At 38.5% G+C, this 22,056-nt stretch overlaps 1 protein-coding gene across 10 annotated transcripts in view; it reads right to left on the bottom strand.

The window, feature by feature from the left end:
* Nucleotides 1-22,056, bottom strand: part of EXOC6B (exocyst complex component 6B) — a 760,794-nt gene that overhangs the window by 88,061 nt on the left and 650,677 nt on the right. The gene's annotated exons all lie outside the window — the stretch shown is intronic.

Consider the following 22,056-nt stretch of genomic DNA (forward strand, 5'->3'; position numbering starts at 1 on the left):
ATCTAGGAATGCTGAATTCACTGCGAAATCCAAAAGAGAAATATCAACTGTCAATTGTTTCCCAAAGGGGTTGGGAGGAGAACGGAATAAAGCAATTCTGTAAAATGCAATCCAAAAGCCCTGTTTGTTTACTGCATGGTAAATCATAATGGCAGGAGTGGTCTTATCCTGTTACACTGGAAAATGAGCTAGAAGAAGATAAAGTCACAGCCTTTGCCACTAAATAAAGTAAATAAATACTTAATAAATACAGCAGAATGTCCAAACAATGCATAGTCTTGCCGTTGTCAGCTTCTCCGGCAAAGAGAAATTCTTTCTTTCAGGTTCTGCTGCAGGCACCACAGTAAAGCATTCTGACAGACAGTTGGGATATTATGAAGATCCTGAAAGCAGTTTGCTTAGAATACCACAGAGCTGGCTGATGTTTGAATTTTGAGCATAAAACATTTTATTTCCTTTTTCTGAATTAAGGAATGGGCCTATCCCAGAGTGCATAAAAAAGGGGAAACATTCCAATAAAAAGAAGATGACATATATAATCAACTGAACCACAATGATCTCTCCTGCTTGTAGAGCTGAAGACTGACATTCTGTCTGTTGAAGGGGAACAATGCTACAGACAGCCATGAGGGCCAGTCTCTCATTTCTATACTCGACACTGAATACTATCCCTACCTTTCTTCTCTCTTACTGTAAACACACACTGATGCTTTCACTCGGGTTTATTTCAACATATAAAAATCTCATGTGCATCAAGACAAGACAACTCAAGAATACATGTATATTCTCAAGAATACAACTCAAGAATATACATATATCCAACTCATGGATACATGTATATGTATGGCTGAGTTCCTTAGCGCTTCACTTGAAACTATCACAACATTATTAATTGGCTAAATCCCAATACAAAATAAAAAGCTTTAAAAAAAAGCTAGACAACCTAATGAGCCAGTCATTTTACCTGTAGGTATGCTTTTAGGAATAAACTTTCAAGAAACGCACATATGTAAGCACAAGGAAGCAAATAAGAATGTTCCATGAAATGCTATTTGGAAACAAAATAATAAAATGGAACAACTGAAATGTTCATCAATAGCAGAATGGAAAATAAAACGTGACATAGTAATTAATGGAAAACTATGTTACAGATAAAAGTAACAAATTAGATCTCACTATAAGCATGAAGAAATTCTGAAAATATTACTGAAATGGAATTCTCCAGGCCAGAATACTGGAGTGGGTAGCCTTTCCCTTCTCCAGGGGATCTTCCCAAACCAGGGATTGAACCCAGGTCTCCTGCATTGCAGGCAGATTCTTTACCGATTGAGCCCGAAAAATACTGTACAGAATGATACACAGCATGACCTACATACATAAACCTAGAAAATACACAAAGCAACATTACATATAAGACATAGATAATCATAAATGGCTTTAAAATATTTTTAAAAACTGAAAGGATAAATGCCAAACTCATGGCAGGAATGGGGTTGCCTAGGGATCAAGTAGGGTGTTATCTATGTTATAACGTTTTGCTTCTTTTATTTATTTTCATTTAACTATTTTTCCTTTCTTTGTCTATTTCTTGACAATGTATGAGTTTTAAAATAAAAAAGATGAAACATCAAACAAAAATGTTAATTTTCAAGTCTAGATAGATTTGTTCTATTTAAATTTCTTAAAAAAAATTAGACCTCAAAAGGGCCAATCACTTGACTGTATTTACTTTGAGGTATGGAAAAATACATGTATGGGATGTTAGGAATTCTAAATATATGTAAAGATTTAGTACTGTTTAATGTTTCCTCTGAAACTTAAAGGAGAGAGTTCATGGCTATCTGAGTGAACATTTGCTACTACAGACATGAGCCAGCCATTCAGCAATACTGGTTCTAGGGCAAGGACATTGGCAAGAGGAGGCAGAATAGTGTAACAATTAAGAAGCTTTGACATCACACAGATCTAGGCTTAACTCCTGATTAAGCCACTAAGTGTGACTTTAGCTATGCTGCTTAACTTCTTTAAGCTTCCGTTTCCTCATGTATAAAATGGAAATAATAATTCTTATCTCACATAGAAAGTGAAGAAAGAAAGTGTTAGTCATTCAGTTGTGTATGACTCTGTGACCCCATGGACTGTAACAGCCTGCAAGAGTACTGTCCATGGAACTTTCCAGGGAACAATATTGGAGTAGGTTGCCATTCCTTTCTCCAGGGGATCTTCCCCACCCAGGGACAGAACCCGGGTCTCATGCATTGCAGGCAGATTCTTTACCATTTAAGCCACCAGGGAAGACCATCTCATGTAATTTTTGGAAAATTTCCTGAGTGGTCATGTATGGATGTGAGAGTTGGACGGTGAAGAAAGCTGAGCACTGCAGAATTGATGCTTTTGAACTGTGAAGAAGACTCTTGAGAGTCCCTTGGACTGCAAGGAGATCCAATCGATCCATCCTAAAAGAGATCAATCCTGGGTGTTCATTGGAAGGTCTGATGTTGAAGCTGAAACTCCAATACTTTGGCCACCTCATGCGAAGGGTTGACTCATTGGAAAAGACCCTAATGCTGGGTGGGATTGGGGGCGGGAGGAGAAGGGGACGACAGAGGACGAGATGGTTGGATGGCATCACCGACTCGATGGACATGGGTTTGGGTAAACTCCGGGAGTTGGTGATGGACAGAGAGGCCTGGCGTGCTGCAATTCATGGGGTTGCAAAGAGTCAGACACGACTGAGCGACTGAACTGAACTGAACTGAATGTATGAATATACCACTTTGTCTAGCACATAGGAAATATTCAAAGAATGGTTAGTGAAAATGAAACGGATGAGGAACCATTTATTGTTATACATGGACTTTTAAAGGTTAACTATTCTTTTATTAATTCTACATACATGATGAATATGAGGGGTTTCCATCATAATAGTGGAAGAATATGAAGAGGTGAGTAGGATGTGAGGTGATGACTGGGGTCAGGAAGCCTTCTAGATATGCCCCTAACTCCAATGCCCTCCCATCATCACTGAGAGTCACTGTTCTATTAATAGTTTAGCAGTATCCTGGTCTGGGAATTTAAGGTTTCTAGGACAACAGAGGTGTAGCTGGTAGCAGCTACAGATCACTGCTCCCTCTGGGAACCTGGATTCCAGAGATCACAGAAGTGCAATACTTCCTGTTGGCAGCAGCTAGATCTCCTGGGTGGACAAAATTCTGGGGCAATGGAAGGTGATAGTGGCTCATACTCTTTTTAAGCAGCCTAGTGTCTTAGGGGACCCCACCCTGAATCACAGGGGAGGAATCCCAAATGAAGGCCAACAGATTGTCCTAAGATATCTGTCTACCCCAAGTCTTGTCTCCCTCCTGAAAGGAGACAATAGTTTACATTCTTTCCTCCAAATATCAATAAAGGTTCAGAAAAAAAGAACAAAAAATTTTTGAGTTGTTCAAACATATTAAATCACAAAGTTTGAGGAAACCTCCAATGGAGTCCATCTGACTACCCTTCCTTTTCCACCTTCCCACCCACATTATCCAGACTACATCACAAGTCATTGTTGAAAACATAATGAAACCACTTTTCTCAGCTGTTTATGTTTCTTGACATTTTCAGTCAATGAATCCAACTTTACCCAAAAAGTGTCAGTAGCAGATACCTATTTTTCATCAAGTTATTAATCTTCAAAAGTCACAATGATCAGAAAATGAATAAAACTGACCTTCATGGTATTAGGCCTCACCTAACTTGGTGGGTCAGAGGTAAAGAATCCACCTGCACTGCAAGAGACGCAGGTTCCATCCCTGGGTCAGGAAGACCCCCTGGAGAAGGGAATGGCAACCCACTCCAGTATGCTTACCTGGGAAATCCCATGGACAGAGAAGCCTGGACAGCTACAGTCCATGGGGTCATAAAGCAGTTGGACATGACTTAGCAACTAAACCACCACCACAAAAGACTCCTCCTTTCCTAGACAAATCCATGGCAGGGCATTTCCAGGCTAATCTAAATATTTCTTGCTGCAATTTAAACCTCTGCTCTCTTAATCTTCTTTGTATGTACAGAGTACTTTGGAGGGAAGAAATCAGCAACCCCAGCAATGTGTTTAATAGTTCTCAAGTACAAAATTGCTCAGGCAATACTCTCCAGATTTTCCTCTTAGTCCAAAGACAGTGCCTGTCACTTTAGCAGCCAGGTGCTTTGACATGTTTCCTATTAGGTTTAGAAAATGAGCAAACATATGGTGGGAGGGATTAAATGACATGATTGAGGCCAAGAGTAAGGGTTTTAAAACTCTCTTTCATTTGTTGGGGTATGTTTTTTCTGCACACTGGCCTGCATACTCTCAAGAGTTTAAATTAAGTAGGCAAAGATCATGGTAAGTGCTGACTATTTGGGAGTGACAGTTAAAGTCCCGGCCCTTTGAATATCTTGCCTGTCACTGAGTCTTTGAGTGCATCTGCCCACATTAATCAGTATCTCCTGAGGAGGGTACCTTCAGATTCAAGAGTTGGTTTGTCAAATGAGGTTTTTCACAATAGAGTAGCATAGTCTATTAAAGGAGGAAATGAAGGAGGGAGGGAGTTAGAGAAGACAAGAGAAGTAGAGGGAGAGATTGAGGGAGAAAGGGAGGGAGAGAGAAAAAAAGAGAAGGAGAAGGACAGGGGGAAGGAAGGAGAGACGGCTACTCTATCCTTCCATTTTTGGGAAAGAAAAACCCAGTTATGTTGTTGGTGCTATTATAATGTAAAATGGTCTGTGTTATCTATGAGGGAAAGCTTCATTTTCATCTCAATAAATACTTCTGGGTTTGCACATATACAGTTCAGATTATAGTTCAAGATCAAAACTGCACCTGCAGTTCACAATGACCTATTTTTTGCCCCAGTCCCCCAAAGTTGCTCTGTAGCAAAGCCAAGTCAAAACAATGCTCAACAAAAGACTGCAAGTTCCTGGCAATTTCCCTTCTACTCTACATGCTGCCAAGGTCACCCAGAGGTGAAGCTGAACTCTCCATTTGGCCTTTTTTGCTTTTTCCTCCCCATTTCCCCTCCCTCTACTTACGTACATACTGATATGGTTTATGGCCTGTACCTCAATAGCATTATCACCCTGGATTTCTATCAGACCTGGGGTCAGCGGAAGCGAGGAAGGAGACTGGATGTGAGTATGGGTGTGGCAAGGTCCTGCTGCCTTATCAGGGAGGGAAGAATGGGAATCCACCTGGTATGCTTCTGGCTGTGAAGTGTGGTGAGGTGAGCCAAGGTGCCAGGGGGTCACTAGGAGTTCACTTTGGATAAATGCCCAATATTGAAGGACTTAGCTCATCAACTTTTTTAATTTGAAAAGATGTATTTCCTGTTGGGTTTCTTCTCCCTGTCATAGAGGCAAAAGAATCCAGTATGCAGCTTGTTTGGTGTGTACAGGAAACATCCCCCTCCTGAATTAAATCCAATTATGGTAATTCATTCAGAAAATCTGTGGGATTGCTGGCACAAGTTAAACTGCCCAGGGTGGAAGAGTTGGGTATTTAGCCGGGTATCTGTCAAGGATACCTGGGTGCTTTCCTCTGCACTGCACTGACCTGTACCTGAACCTTCCCAACATCATTTCACAAACTGGATAACCTTGGCATGCCTTGTTGTACTCTCCTATAAAATGGCAATTCTTACTCTTTATTCCTAAACTGCTTCTATTACCTGCTTAAAGAGCCCTGGCGAGTAGAACACCTAGTTCTCAGGAACAGAAAAAGAAACAGAATATCAAATTTCAAGTTTGTGCTTCCAGATTTGGGGGCTGAGGGTTGGCTGATGGGGAAGTCCTATGGCTGGCCCTGAATAGGATGTTAGTGGCATTGTTCTTTTATGGTAATTTTGGATAGAACTGGCCATTGCTTGGGTCTTATGTGAATTATTACAAAGCAGGTGGGGATATTGACTCATTTCGTCCTGTTAAGGTCTAGGTTGAAAATATTGCAAAACACTAAGGAATAGTATTAATTTTCTGAAGCTCACTTTGCAGTAAAGAGAAGGTAAAAGATAAGACTAAAAACTCTACCCTATTACAGACAAATTGTCCTCACACCTATCTGACCTATTTTGGAATCTAGGTGTGATCAACAACAATAGCAATAATTACTTCTACTCAAACTAGAAGACTTTCTCCAATCAAAGTATTCATGGTCAAGACATATTTCAACAGACTGGATTCTCTGCTGAAAGACAACAGAGGGTATGTACCCAGGCTCCTTAGCAAGTAGTTCATATACTGACATAAAAAGAAGGATATTTATGGATATAAAATACTTTAAAGCACCTCTCTCATTGGAGAGCACTTGGCTTTTAAACTTTTTCTTTTAAAAAAGTTCATTTGTTCATTCATTCATTCATTTGACAAACATTTATTGAGCAGCTTCTATGTGGCAGGAACTGAGCTAGGATATAATAATGAGGAAGGTAACAGTTTCTATCTTAAATAGTGTACAGTTAGAAGAGGAGATATATGGGAAAACAGATACAGTACAATAAGATATACTGTATCAGAGCATTGTGTATGGTGTTAAAGAGGTGCAGAGGGCAGGCCAGCTCCTGCCTGAAAGAATCAGGGAAAGTTTCCAAGGGGAGGAAACATCTGAGTCTTAAAAGTTGAGTAAATATTTGCCAGGGGTATAAGTGCCCAGCTAAAAGGAAGAAACTCTGCTATGGCATGTTGGGTGAACAGCAACAAAGTGTGGGTATACCAAAGGAATGGTAGAAGATGCAGTTGGAAAGGCAGGTAGGAGCTGGCCTAAAAGATAGCAATATGCAAGGGCTTTCTCTTCCTTTTCTGGAGATGATGGGCAGACCCAGAAGAATAATCAATCAAATTTGTATTTTAGAAAGATCACTTTGGCAGTAATCAGAAGGGAGTAGCTACCATGCAAAAGCACTGAGACAAGTATGTAAAATAAGCATGATTAAGTTTGAAAGTGCTGATACAAGTGTGGATACTTATTTAAGTTTTGTCATATATCTGCCACCATCATGAGTGTTATGGAAAATCAATATAATAAGAGTTCAGAGACTGGAATGGGATGATAAGGAAAGGCTTTAAGGAGAAGGCAGGCAGACAGATACAGTTGAAGCTGTAATAGGATGACCATCCCAGATTGCAGAAATATTTCAAATAAAGTGTGATGCTTCTAAATATAGGATAGAACCATGATGCATCTGTGAACTGGAGAACATCTATCAGACTACTGGGGAAAACAAGAGAAATAAAATTGTCCAAGGCCTTATACATTTAGGCAGGTGTATCAAGTTACACTGAAGTCTACCAAAATCTATATGGCACCCCAAAGTAGGACTAGGCAGTCAAGCACTGTTGACACTGGGCTGACATGATCATACCTATAACTACTATAGGGGGTTTAGTCCATTTCTAAGTTTGTGCATTAGATTGAGATGAAACGTGCTGGGCAAATACAAAGTACTTACTTCCAAAAAGATAGATTTCTCTGGTCTGTTACCAATATTGAACCTTAGTCATCAACCAAGTGAAATGGCATTAAGTTGATATGAACCTGGATTACTGGTTAGTACTTTGTGAACTTTCTACTTCACTTAAGTGCTCTATAAGAAACAGAAGAGTATATAACGACAGCTCCTACTAAAAAAGGAGTTGGGAAGGCCAAGAGTGTTTTCATGTGTGTCCTAACTGAAACTTCTTTTCAAATAGAAAAACCTCCATATTACTTATACTTTACTGCTTAACACTATGCAGAGATGTGAACAATTAGATCACTCTATGAATGAGCAATTCCACCTAGTAATCAAACCCCATTTTGGATTATTATTCTTTGTTTATTAAGCCAACAAATTCCAGTCAGTCTGTCAAAAGCACAAAATGAACCACTCTGTTTATTTATTTATTTATTTTTTAATAAATTTATTTATTTTAGTTGGGGGCTAATTACTTTACAATATTGTAGTGGTTTTTGCCATACATTGCCATGAATCAGCCATGGGTTTACATGTGTTCCCCGTCCTGAACCCCCCTCCCACCTCCCTCCCCATCCCATCCCTCTGGGTCATCCCATTGCCCCAGCCCTGAACCAAACACTCTGTTTAGTCGAACAATAGGTGCTCTCAGCCAAAACAAGCAGGATCCCCTAACTTTTGCTTTTATGAAACCTTGACTACCATGCAATGATATTAGGTAATGAGAGGGAAGAGATGTGAAGACAGAAGCAAAAGAATAATGCAGTTGTTTTTCATTCAGTGTCACAAGGGGTGAAATGGATTTCTTGTCAGCTTCAAGTCAAGACAAGGTATAGCCTATAACCAACTCTTGTCAATAGATTGTTTATAGTATTCCCTAACCTAGTACATACTTGATAACTGCAGTACCCATTATTCAATTTTGTTGATTCTGTAAGGCAGTAAGCTGCACACTTCCGTTAAAATAATATTTCATGGACAAGAGAGAGTTAAAGTTTATCTCTGACTCATTCATTCTACACCATAAATGACCTCACCATCCTTCCTTGTCATTAACAATGCTAAGTTACTGCTGTATAAATTTACCTGCCTCATTTTGAACAGTTCCATAAAGTTGTCCAGCCCATGTGTCAACAGACCACTTGGACTTCGAGCAACACTTCATATCTCTCAGCTGGTAATTACAATGTTTTCCTAAACATGTAGATAATATATGATTTCCAAATTGCAATAATCTTCTAGGCCACTATTCAGGCCTAGTAATTTCTTATCACTTCAGGAATCAATTCACAAAGTGGGCAAGTAAACTCATTTTCCTCAGCAGTTTTAACCAATTTTATGTTTCATGTAGACATGAATGGTCAAAACTCATTTTTATTTTCTGATTAGTGTTGCTCAATTAATCCTCAACTCTCTTATAATCGGCACTAAAAGAGAAATAACCTTCTTTCTAAAAGTACAATTGGCCCTGGACATATCCTGATTTCACCTGTTCAGGTCTCTGGGTATTCAATAAAGCAAGTTCAGCCGCTGTGCCAAGAGGCCACACAGAGTTCAAGGTAACACCTCACAGCCATCAGTAGGTTAATTATAATTTCATTTCAAACACACCGACTGCATGCTTGTTTCAACTCCAAATGACCTTACCTGCTTAATTTTTTTTTTGGAGGGGGGTGTCTACATGGAGTAAATTTCTGTCAGCAAAGCTGAAAGGCCACTCAGAGTTCATGGTAACAATTCATATTTTTAACAGGTTGCCCAGACCTAAATCCTCATCTTCAAACATTCCAGAGAGAGCACTTAGTAGCTCTGAAGGAAGGAGGGAGTGGGGGAGAAGGAAAGGAGAGGGTAGAAAGCAGAGCCATGGTTCCTGCCTTCTGCAGTTCTGAGAGGTTCACTACCAATGACCATCTTGGCTGATTCTAGGTTGTGGGGGAACGCTCTACACTTTTGAGGTGGAGCCTTTCAGGAGTTTCTAGTGTTTACTTGATTACATCACCGCCAGAAACAAAACTGGCTCCAAAGCAGCCTTGTATTTTCATTCTGAAGTGACCACAACAGTGCAAGCTTGATTCTGCATTGATGGCAACTGAGACAATGCTGATTTCCTTCTCTTTCTCAGTGGGTAGGAACAGAAAAGGGCTTCCCTGGTGGCTCAGACAGTAAAGAATCCACCTGAGATGCAGGAGATCTGGGTTCTGTCCCTGGGTTGGGAAGATTCCCTGGAGAAAGGAATGGCTACCCACTTCAGTATTCTTGCCTGGAGAATTCCATGGACAGAGGAGCCTGGCAGGCTACAGTCTACGGGGTCATAGACTCGGACATGACTGAGTGACTAAGCACACACACACACACAGAGGAGCAGAAATGGAAGTTCTCAGAAGGGTATATGTTTTCTACAGACAAAGGCTCTTTATCTTACAAATCAGGTTGAAGAAGCCCAGGTAACATTAATGAGAGGAATCATTTCAGATGTGATTTTTCTCACCTCTACTGCCTATACTATACCACATGTTAGAATGACAAGCTTTGTGGGGATGTTTTATAAGATTCCTGGGTTGGGAGGATCTCCTGGAGAAGGGCACGGCTACCCACTCCAGTATTCTTGCCTGGAGAATTCCATGCACAGAGTAGCCTGGCAGGCTCAAGTCCATGGGGTCCCAAAGAGTCAGACAGGACTGAGCAATTTGCACTTTCACTTTTTTAATAAGACCAACTGACCCATTTTCCCATTTAAAAACCAAACCAAACTAAAAGCAAGTGGTCCTAAAGCTTTTGCTCAGGAATGCTTTTTGCATAACTCATCAGTCATTTGTATGGAAAACTCATTTTCCATTTCACAGAGCTTAGCCATGTTTTGTTTGTTTTGTTTTCTTTTATTTTTTCAAACTATCTAAATGACTCAACTGCTTAGTATTTATGGTTCATACTACAAACTGTTTCGGAGAGATAAAAAAAAATAGAGACCCCATTTATTCTTGGCCACTTATTCCCCTTGAAACGATTATTAGTTGTATGGTACTTTGTCTCAAATTGTTTAAGAACAGTGTTCCCTGGCATTTAGATCCCACTTGGCTGGGCTGCATCTGCTTTCTTACAGCTTGATCTGTCTTGTCAATCCTTTTCAACAAAATGAAAGGACAATTTCTATAATGTTCACTCATTCCCTCTTCAGAGGATCCTTTCTTGGCAAATAAGTGGGTGGTATGACAACCCTTTTCACTCTCAAAACTTAACTGCACATTATTTCAATACTGCTTTTCAAATGAGGGAGGTAATTTCTAGTTCCTGCAGGACCACAAAGCATTTAGATGAGTGCCCCACCATAAAGCCTGATGTTTTGTTACTGTTGCATAACCCAGTGATTTAAATTTTTCAGTTGCAGAGCCTGTTTGCTTCTCCCAAATGAATCTTATGAAGAAGCCCAAAATATGAAATGTGTAATATGAAAGCTGCTTAGGCAGATTTAGGATAAACCACCCAGAGACCTATCAGCTCAGCTCATCTGCCTCCTCAATTTCTCCCACTTCTATCACCACAGTACAGAATCACACCCAAGGGAACTCAATAGAACTACTAGCTGCCACCCAACGCAGCTTAAAAACTTCTAAGACATCGTGTTGGTAGTAATTAGGAAACAGGTATTTGTAAGTGGCAAATCATTTCCTCAAACTTAATTAACTCAGAACTATATGAATGACCATGTTAGAACTTTTTTCTATTAAAAGACTGTCTCTTGAAGACAAGAGCTTTGGCTTGTTTGTATTATACTCCCCACAAAACCTAGCTAATCCTAGATGTTTAACAAATCTTGCATTACAATGCCTTGCCTCAGATTGGAAAATTATTTTCTGTGTAGAACATTTTAAGGGGGCAGAAATGATATCTCTCTCCTCCCTCACTCTGTATTCACTCAGAAATCCCTAGTCATCACATCATCACAGAGATCACAAGAGACAAACCACCACAGCAGTCATTACTGAAACATTCCATCTTACCTTCAAACAAGATGACAACCTCCATACATCTCAACTTTCCTTAATGAGAAATGTAGAACGACAGTTGAAAGTTGCTGCTGCTGCTGCTGTTAAGTCACTTTAGTCGTGTCTGACTCTGTGCGACCCCACAGACGGCAGCCCACCAGGCTCCCCCGTCCCTGGGATTCTCCAGGCAAGAACACTGGAGTGGGTTGCCATTTCCTTCTCCAGTGCATGAAAGTGAAAAGTGAAAGGGAAGTCACTCAGTCATGTCCAATTCTTAGCAACTCCATGGACTGTAGCCTATCAGGCTCCTCCATCCATGGGATTTTCCAGGCAAGAGTACTGGAGTGGGGTGCCATTGCCTTCTCCGATTGAAAGTTGAGGCCTTCAGTAAAGCTTATTTGGTCCCAACTTAAAAATGGAAACAATCAAACTAATCATTTTCCTTGCCTGAAATTCAAAAGGAGGTATAATGAGCGTTAAATCAAGCCAAGGAAGTCACTTAAAGTCTGCCTTCTATTTTAGGAAAATTGTTCCTTCTCAGTCACCAATTAACCAAGTATTTACTGATATCCTGATCATGTGGTGGCTCAGACGGTAATCTGTCTGTGATGCAGGAGATGCAGTTCAATCCTTGGGTCAGGAAGAACCCCAGGAGAAGGAAATGGCAGCCCACTCTGATATTTTTGGCTGGAGAATTCCATGGAAGGAGGAGCCTGGTGCGTTACAGTTCATGGGGTCACAAAGAGTCGGACACAACTGAGCAACTAGAGACTAACACACTTTTTGTTTCTAAAAAGAGCATTGAACTTGAAGTCAGAACATTGGAGTCCAAATTTAAGATTGCTACTTCATAGCAATAAGATACTGCTTATGAGTACCTTGCGTCTATTTCCTCACCTCTTTAAGTAGAATAATAATTGCTACCTCACAAGATTATTTTCAAGATATAAAAGATAAGATTTATCAAGCACTGTTCCTGGTATATAACTGATTCAGGATCCTATGTGTGATCCTAAGTAGTTAAGTGTCAAAAGAGAGATAAGAAAGAAATCTATTTTGACTTTGTAAATCAACTTCCATAAGGTGAACACCCAGGCAGCTTATAATTTAGTATCCAAGAGGTGTAGGGGTACAAGTTTAACTTTAGGGAATTAAAGTTGTGCAATGGGGGTAGGGGGAATCCAGAGCCCTGGGTTTGTTCCAAAGTAAGCCCCTACGTTGTGCTGTGCTTAGTCACTCAGTTGTGTTTGACTCTTCGGAACCCCATGGACTGTAGCCCGCCAGGCTCCTCTGTCCATGGGGATTCTCCAGACAAGAATACTGGAGTAGGTTGCCATGCCCTCCTCCAGGGGATCTTCCCAACCCAGGGATCAAACCCAGATCTCCTGCCTTGCAGGCAGATTCTTTACCATCTGAGCCACCAGGGAAGCCCAAAAGTAAATCCCAGGATATATCAAACTTAATTGGTTTCAGAATATTACTAAGATTAAAAACATGAAAAGGACTTTCATCTCAGTCACCACATCTTTCCCATCACTATCCCTTACTCTCTTCTTCCTTCCCTCTTTTTTCTTTTGGCCATGCCCTACAGCATGTGGAATCTTAGTTCGGCGATCGAACCCATGCTCCTTGCAGTGTAAGCACAGGGTCTTTACCACCGGACCTCTAGTGAAGTCATTCTTCTTTCTTCTTTTATACCTGAATCAGGGCTGCCCTGGAAGTAGAACAACAACTAGATACTCTCAGAAGTGTAGAAGTCATAGGCCTATTACCAGTGTTAAGATCTTTACCTTTAGTTAATTATTCCTCTGCCAAACTTCCAGGAGTCACAAAGTCACATTTTAGATTTCCCTCAGGGATATTATGATCCATACCTTTAGATGACAATCAAGATGGCTAGGGTAAGGGACTTGGTGGTTTAGAAAATCTGGACCTTGATCCACACAAAAATTATATAAGGGTTCAAATGCTAAAGAACTCTTTTTTGTATGTGATAAAATACAATTCTGAGCTGGAAGTCATTTTTTATTCCTCTAAAAAGTTGTGATGACAAAGGAATTTCAGTTAAGCTAAACTTACCCTTTCCTTTTGGATCAACATTAGTGCACTAGCAAAACAGATAATTTTTCTAAAGGTACATTGAGAAGCAGTCAGATGGCTGAGGAACCACATCATTATCAACAACGATGATGACAACAACCACAAAATCCTGCTTTACTGAACCAAGAAATGCTTCCTAAAAGTACATCTTTCATTTGTCTCATAGCAACCATGTATCAAGTACTCAATCTGCATAGGGTCTTAGTCATTACAACCTCTGGTCATTATTAATTTCTTCTTATTATTCTAGTTCAATTTGCCATTTTCTCCTTTTCTGTACTTAAAAAATGGCATTAGAACAAAGTAATTTTTTATGACATAGATTCAAAAATCATACCCTAGCATTTCCTTCTGTACTTTTACTTCCCTATTACATCTCGTATGCTTTTCTGGGAGCCTGCATTGCTGATGACTGGTTCACAAATTCAAATATGTTTTAAACACGGAAACTCTATTTTTTTCTCTTTCTTTTCACATTTTTTGGTGCTCATAACCCTTTTGAAAATAAAGAAACCTGAGAGAAAACAGATTTTAGAATTAAGCAAAAAGAAATGATCATTTCCCATACACTGATATAGGTATCAAAGTCCTTGATGTTTATATGAAAGAATCATTGGAAGTTAAAATTAAATATGCCTTCAGTATTCAGTATATTTAATTTAAAATTAAAAGTTAAAATTAAATATACCTGGGGGCTCAGCTGGTAAAGAATCTACCTGCAATGTGGGAGACCTGGGTTCAATCCCTGGGTTGGGAAGATCCCCTGGAGGAGGGAAAGGCTACCCACTCTAGTATTCTGGCCTGGAGAATTCCATGGACTGTATTTTCCATGGAGTCACAAAGATTCAGACACAACTGAGCGACTTTCACTTTCACTCAGAAGTCATGTAGTCATAGACATGTTTGGGAATTCCTGAGGTTTCAAATTGTTCAAGGTGGTAATGGCATCAGTAAGAATTTTTATTTTAAGTCAATAAACAGGTTTTTGAGTATAATGAAGTAACTTGTAGCAGACCAAAACTTCTGTCAAAAACAATCAGAAAGATTAGAAGCAAGAAATCAGCTAACAACTGAGGAATATGGGATTTGAGAAGACAAGATTTGGAAGAAAAAGTTCTTTGACGTGAATCCAAAATTCTGTATACCAGGTTCTTGGTGTTGGGAGAAAGGCAGAGAAGCTAAGAGAACTTTTAGAAAACTCAAAGGGCTGGAGAGGGACAGAAAAGTGAGCCTACTGGTATGTGCTGATGCTAAGCTGTAGAAGATAGGGCCTGAGAAGCCAAGCAGATAATGGCTAAAAAGTGGAGAAGAGTTTTCTACAGATTTTTGGTACTAAGGAAACAAAAATTAAGAGTTCAGGTCCACCTAGGAGCTGCTGCTGCTAAGTCGCTTCAGTCGTGTCCGACTCTGTGCGACCCCATAGACGGCAGCCCACCAGGCTCCACCGTCCCTGGGATTCTCCAGGCAAGAACACTGGAGTGGGTTGCCAGTTCCTTCTCCAATGCATGAAAGTGAAAAGTGAAAGTGAAGTCGCTCAGTCCTGTCCGACTCTTCGCGACCCCACGGACTGCAGCCTACCAGGCTCCTCCGTCCATGGGATTTTCCAGGCAGGAGTACTGGAGTGGGGTGCCATTGCCTTCGCTGCCGCCTAGGAGAGGCCTTACTAAAATGCTCTTGTCTCTCAGCTGGGACACAAAGATGAACACATATAATGGTAGACATGAACAAAGTGTAGGCTGAACCACATCCCAGACACAAGTCTGCAAAGTTTCTGAGCAGATTGCGGTGAGGTCACCCACACTCTTGATACCTGTCAAAAGACAAGATGAATCTCTGGAATAAAATATCATCATCCAGAACCAGTAACATTTTTCATTCACAATGACAGGGACTCAATAAAAATTTAGATTTGCCAAAAACAGGAGTGAGAGAAAACTAGACAATACAAACAGTCCTACAGATGAACAAAATCAGAAATGGGCTTTAAAAAAACTGTGACTTACATTATATGACCAACAAACAATAAAATGCAAAGGAAAATTCAAAACTGTACCATACAACTGAAATATTTAAAAAAGAAGAAATTCTAGCATTGAAAAATATAACTAAAATTAATATAATAGTGGATTGACAAGCAGATTGTACACAGTTGAAGAGAAGATTAATAAATTGGAATGAGTACAAAATACCTAGACTGAAGCAAATAGCTAGATTGAAACAAAAAGACAGAACATATGGGACATAATGAGAAGAGCCAAATATGTTTTTCTGGAGTCCCAAAAGGCAGAGGCTAGAGAATGGGGGAAGGAAAATTTGAAGACATAATAGCTGCAAAATTTCTAAAACTTACAAAAGAACCCTATCTACAGATTCAAGAGTAATTTTACACTCCATAGAGGAAAAATACAAAGGAAACCACACTATGCACATTAGAGTAAAATGGTCAAAATCAGACACACTTTCAAAGGAGCAGCTATAAGACTTTCACTTTACTTCATCAAGAAACATGATGAAAATTAGAAAACAATGGAACTACACATTGATATGCTAAAAGAAAATAATTGGCAACTTAAAATTCATTACTAAGTAAAAAAAATTCTTGAATAATGAAGGCAAAAAAAATTCAAGACAAAAGCTGAGATAATTTATTATGAATAGACCTATACTAAAAGATATATTAAAAATAATGTGCAAAGAAATATATATAAATATATTAGATACATACAAATAAATATTATCAGTAATAATATTAATGTTGATTTAGATTTAAAATACTTGTGAAGTGAATATGTTAGCAATAAAAAAAAGTAGGAATGGAGTAAATTAAAGTTGCTTTAAGTTCTAGCATTTTTGTGGGGTTTAAGTTATATCAGACTTTTACAAGTAAAAGGTGCAGGTTGTATTGTTTAGAGGAATCACTTAAGAGACTGTATAACAAACGAGATATTGGAGAAAAAAAGTAGAGTAATAAAGTAGAATTAATTTTTTAAAAGCAAGAAAGAAGGAAAACAAAACAAAAACAAAAGAGAGGGCAAAAATAGAAAGCGAGTATAATGCTCTGTATAAATCCCAAAATATCAGTAATTAATTTAAATGAAAATTAACTAAATACTCCAAAAAAAGCAAAATTTGTTTGAACAAACATTCTACATGCCACTTATAAAAGCACACCTTAAATATAACAATCTTGAAAAGTTGAAAGCAAACTGATGAAAAAACATATACTGTGCAAATCTAGCCAAAAAGAAAGCTGATGTGGTGATACTAATATCAGACAAAGTATAATTTAAGGCAAAGAGCATTATTAAATATTATAACATATTATATACATATAATATTATATTATGATGTTAAAAGTCAATTTATAACAAGAAGATAAAAAAATCCTAAATTTATATGCCCCTAGTAATATATGCTTATATTATATATAAAGCAAAAATGGACAGGACTAAGAGAAATAAATTCACAATCATAATTGGAGGGGTGCATACAACTCTCAACAACCAATGGAACAATTAGAATAAAACCAAAGAATTGATAGAGATATAGACTATTTACCCATTGTAATTAACAAAATTGATCTAATTGATGTTTATAGAAACACTGCAGATAGTAACTGTAAACACAACTCACATTTTTAAAGGGCATACAGAATATTTACCAACACTGACCATATGCTGAGCCAAATGTCAAGTCTCAACAAATTTCATAGGACTAGAAATCATTCTATTATGTTCTCTGACCACAGTAGAAGCAAGATAGAAATCAACAACACAAAGACAGCCAGGAAATAAAAAAATGGAAAATAATGCCCTACTAAATAACTCGTGTCAAAGAAGCAATCAAAATGGAAATCAGAAATATCTGGAGATGTTAATGAAAATATGAGGTACAAAGATCTGTGTGATGAAGGTATCTCTAGGGAACTTTATTGCCCTAAAGGAATACCTTAAAAGAGAAGAAAAACTAAAGAAGAAAAAAGATAGATCTAAATATATATCTCAAGAAGTTAAAGAATAGCAAACTGCTGCTGTTGCAACTATTTACAGCAGAATAAGAGAAGTAGGCTACATATGTAAAGTGGAATCAATAAAGGAAAAAATGGCTCATTGAAAAGGCTGCTAAAAACGACAAAACGTTGTATTAACAATAATCAAAGAGAACAGAAAGAAGGCACAAATTACCAGTATTCAAAATGAAAAGAAGCATATAACTACATATCCTATAGATGTTAAAAATATAGAGAATATTATGAACAACTTTATGTCAACATATTAGCAAATTTAGATGAAACAAATTTGTAGGAAAACACAATTTTCCAAAATTGACACAAGAATAAATAGAAGATTGGACTCATCACTTGTGTATTAAAGAAGTTTAGTCTATAACAAGTTTTCCAGAAAGAAATTTCCTGGTCCATATGGTGAAATCTTCATAACATTGAAGGAAAAAAATAAAACTAATCTTACACAATTTCTTCTTAAGAAAGAAAATGAGGGAAAACTTACCAAGTATTTTTAGTAGGTTAGCATAACCTTGCAGAGAAGGCAATGGCACCCCACTCCAGTACTCTTGCCTGGAAAATCCCATGGACGGAGGAGCCTGGTAGGCTGCAGTCCATGGGGTTGCTAGGAGTCAGACACGACTGAGCAACTTCACTTTCACTTTTCACTTTCATGCATTGGAGAAGGAAATGGCAACCCACTCCAGTATTCTTGCCTGGAGAATCTCAGGGACGGGGGAGCCTGGTGGGCTTCCATCTATGGGGTCGCACAGAGTCGGACACGACTGAAGCGACTTAGCAGCAGGAGCAGCAGCATAACCTTGATACCAAAACCCCCACAGGCCATTATAGGAAAGAAAATCCAACAGAAAATTGGGCAAAATAGCTGAACTAGCATTTCGCAAAAGAAGATATCAAAATGGCTAATTAACATACAAAGATTGCCCAATATCATAATTAGAGAAATATTACTAATAATTACATTACACAATATAATATACAAAATAAACTCACAAGAAATAGCAGTACACCCACCAGAATGGCTAAAATTAGGAAGAATACAATACCACATATTGTTGACGATGTGGAGTAAGTTGAACTACCATCATTCTTGGTATAAACTGATTACAATCACTGAAAAACCAGTGGTATCTACTAAAGCTGACGCATATATCCTAACATATGACCAGCAATTCAACCCTAGATATATATCCAATAGAAAATGGCACATCAAAAAGCACACACAAGACTGTTTAATACAGTACTATTTGTAAAAACCCCAGTGAAGACATGTCCCTTATGTTCATCAACAGTCAAACAGGACTGACTAAGCTGTGGCTTATTTGTATTTGTTGCTGTTGGTTAGTCCCTAAGTCGTGTCTGATTCTGAGACCCCATGGACTGCAGTGTGCCAGCCTTCTTTGCCCTTTACTGTCTCCTGAAGTTTGCTCACACTCACGTTCATTGAGTTGGTGATGCTATCTAAACATTTCATCCTCTGCAGCCCCCTTCTCCTCCTGCCCTCAATCTTTCCCAGCATCAGGGTTTTTTCCAACAAGCTGGCTCTTTGAATCAGATGGCCAAAGTACTGGAGCTTCAGCTTCAGCATCAATGAATATTCAGGGTTGATTTCCATTAGGACTAACCGGTTTGATCTCCAGTGGACTCTCAAGAGTCCCCTTTAGCACTGCAATTCGAAAGCATCAATTCTTTGGCACTCAGCCTTCTTTATGGTCCAACTCTCACATTTGTACATGACTACTGGAAAAACCACAGCTTTGACTATACAGATCTTAGTCAGCAAAGTGATGTCTCTGCTTTTTAATACGCTAATAGGTTTGTCATCACTTTCCTTCCAAGGAGCAAGCATCCTTTAATTTCATGGCTGCAGTCATGATTGGCAGTGATTTTGGAGCCCAATAAAATAAAATATGCCACTGTTTCCACTTTTTTCCCATCTCTATTTGTCATGAAGTGATGGGACCAGATGTCATGATCTTAGTTTTTTGAATGTTGAGTTTCAAGCCAGCTTTTTCACTCTCCTCTTTCACCTTCATCAAGAGGCTTTTTAGTTCCTCTTTGCTTTCTGCCATTTGGGTGATATCATCTGCATATCTGAAGTTGTTGATATTTCTCCCAGCAATCTTGATTCCAGCTTGTGATTCATCCAGCCTGGCATTTCATGTGATGTACTACGCATCAAAGTTAAATAAGCAGGGTGACAATATACAGCCTTGATGTACTCCTTTCCCAATTTTGAACCAGTCCGTTGTTCCATGTCCGGTTTTAACTATTGCTTCTTGACCGGCATACAGATTTCTCAGGAGACACGTAAGGTGGTCTGGTATTCACAACTCTTCAAGAAATTTCCACAGTTTGTTGTGACCCATACAGTGAAAGGCTTTAGCATAGTCAATGAAAAAGAAGTAGGTGTTTTTCTGGAATTTCCTTGCTTTCTCTATGATCTAATGAATGTTGGCAATTTGATCTCTGGTTCCTCTGCCTTTTCTAAACCCAGCTTGTACATCTAGAAGTTTTCGATTCACATACTGCTGAAGCCTAGCTTGAAGGATTTTGAGCATTACATTGCTAGCATGTGAAATGAGCATAATTGCACAGTAGTTTGAACATTCTTTGGTACTGCTCTTCTTTGGGACTGGAATGAAAACTGATCTTTTCCAGTCCTATGGCCACTGCTGAGTTTTTTGTATATCTGCATAACTATATAATGGAATGCTTTATAGCAATGAGAAAGGATAAATTATCGCTTCATGCAACAGTTTAGATGAATCTCATAAACAGGTCAAACTATTCTGTGTTGATAGAAATAAGTATAGTGATTACTATTGGATGAGAGGAATTAGGGACTAGGAACAGGTATAATGGGAATGTTCATTCCCAAGAATGAGTAATTTTTTATCTGGGTTTTATGGGTGCATTCACTTTATAAAGACAAATCAAGTTGCACAATTATAATTTACAGCTTTTTCTATTCTACAATAACCTTGACTTTAAAATGTTAATAAAAGGAATATTTTAACTTTCCTCAATTTTTTTTCTTCATGGGTAGAATTTCTTAAGAAGCAGACGTGAACTGTCTTTTTAAATAAATTTTTATTAAAGTATAGTTGATTTATAATGTTGTGTTAGTTTCTGTTGTATAGCAATGTATATTAGTTTCATATATTAGTATACATATATATGTGTATATATTTATGTATATCTCCACACAATTTTAGATTCTTTTCCCATATAGGTCATTACAGAGTATTGAGAAGACTGTGCTATACAGTAGATCCTTATTAGTTATCTACTTTACATATGAAAGTGAAAGTCCCTCAGTCATGTCATACTGTTTGCGACCTCATGGACTGTGTCCATGGAATTCTCTAGGCCAGAATACTGGAACGGGTAGCCTATCCCTTCTCCAGTGGATCTTCTTGACCCAGGAATCAAACTGGGGTCTCCTGCATTGCAGGCGGATTCTTTACCAACTGAGCTATCAGGGAAGCTCTGATTTTTATATATAGTAGTGTGTATTTTTCAGTCTCAGTCTCCCAATTTATCCCTCCTCCCCTACACACTTCGCTTTCCTTCTGGTGACCATAGCTTTGCTTTCTACACTTGTGACTCTCTTTCTGCACTGTAAACAAGTTCATCTGTAAACTTTTCTCTTTTAAATTTGTATTGCTTCAGATTCTCTAGGTGGGTTTAGAGTAAGCCATGAACAGCCAAAGGAATTCAGAAGACTGTGTTCACAGATCCAGTCTCTTGGTTGGTTTTCCCCCTAGCTGACACAGCTAGGTTCTGTGATACAAATGTGTGTGTGTGTGTGTGTGTGTGTGTGTGTATTTTTACCACCATAAAACTTGAAGATGTTTTCATTTTTACTCATTGTGATGGTTAACTTTATGTGTCAACTTGACTGGGCCAGAAATTAGGTCAAACATTACTCTGGGTGTGCCTGTGGGAGTATTTCTGGATAAATACCAACATTTTAACTGATAAACTTAGTAAAGCAGATTGCTCTCCCTCATGTGAGTGGGCCCCATCCAGTTGGGTAAAGGACTGAATAGAATCAAAAGGCTGACCCTCCTACAAGTAAGAGGAAACTCCTCCTGTCTAACTGCCTTGAGCTGGAACATCAGTCTTTTCTGGCCTTGACTGAAATGAAAACATCAGTTTTTTGGGTCTCAAATCTGCTAGCATTTTAAAACAGAACTTTACTTGCGTCTCCAGCTTGATGGATCTGCAGATCTAGGGAAATTTGCCAGCTTCCATAATCACATGAGCTAATTCATTATAAGTAAGTAAATAAGTATACATACATACATATACATACACATATATCTTATTGGTTCTATTTCTCTTGAGAACTCTGACTAATATACTCATACATTGCTTAATTTTTATCCATAACAGATCATTTGTTAAAGGCAGAAAACATAATACTGAAAAAATAAAAATACATAAAGACCATAAAAATTATAATTTT

This window comes from Giraffa tippelskirchi, chromosome 4 (assembly GCF_054371585.1).
Source record: "Giraffa tippelskirchi isolate mGirTip1 chromosome 4, T2T-mGirTip1v1.2.pri, whole genome shotgun sequence".
NCBI classification, from domain to species: Eukaryota; Metazoa; Chordata; class Mammalia; order Artiodactyla; family Giraffidae; genus Giraffa; species Giraffa tippelskirchi.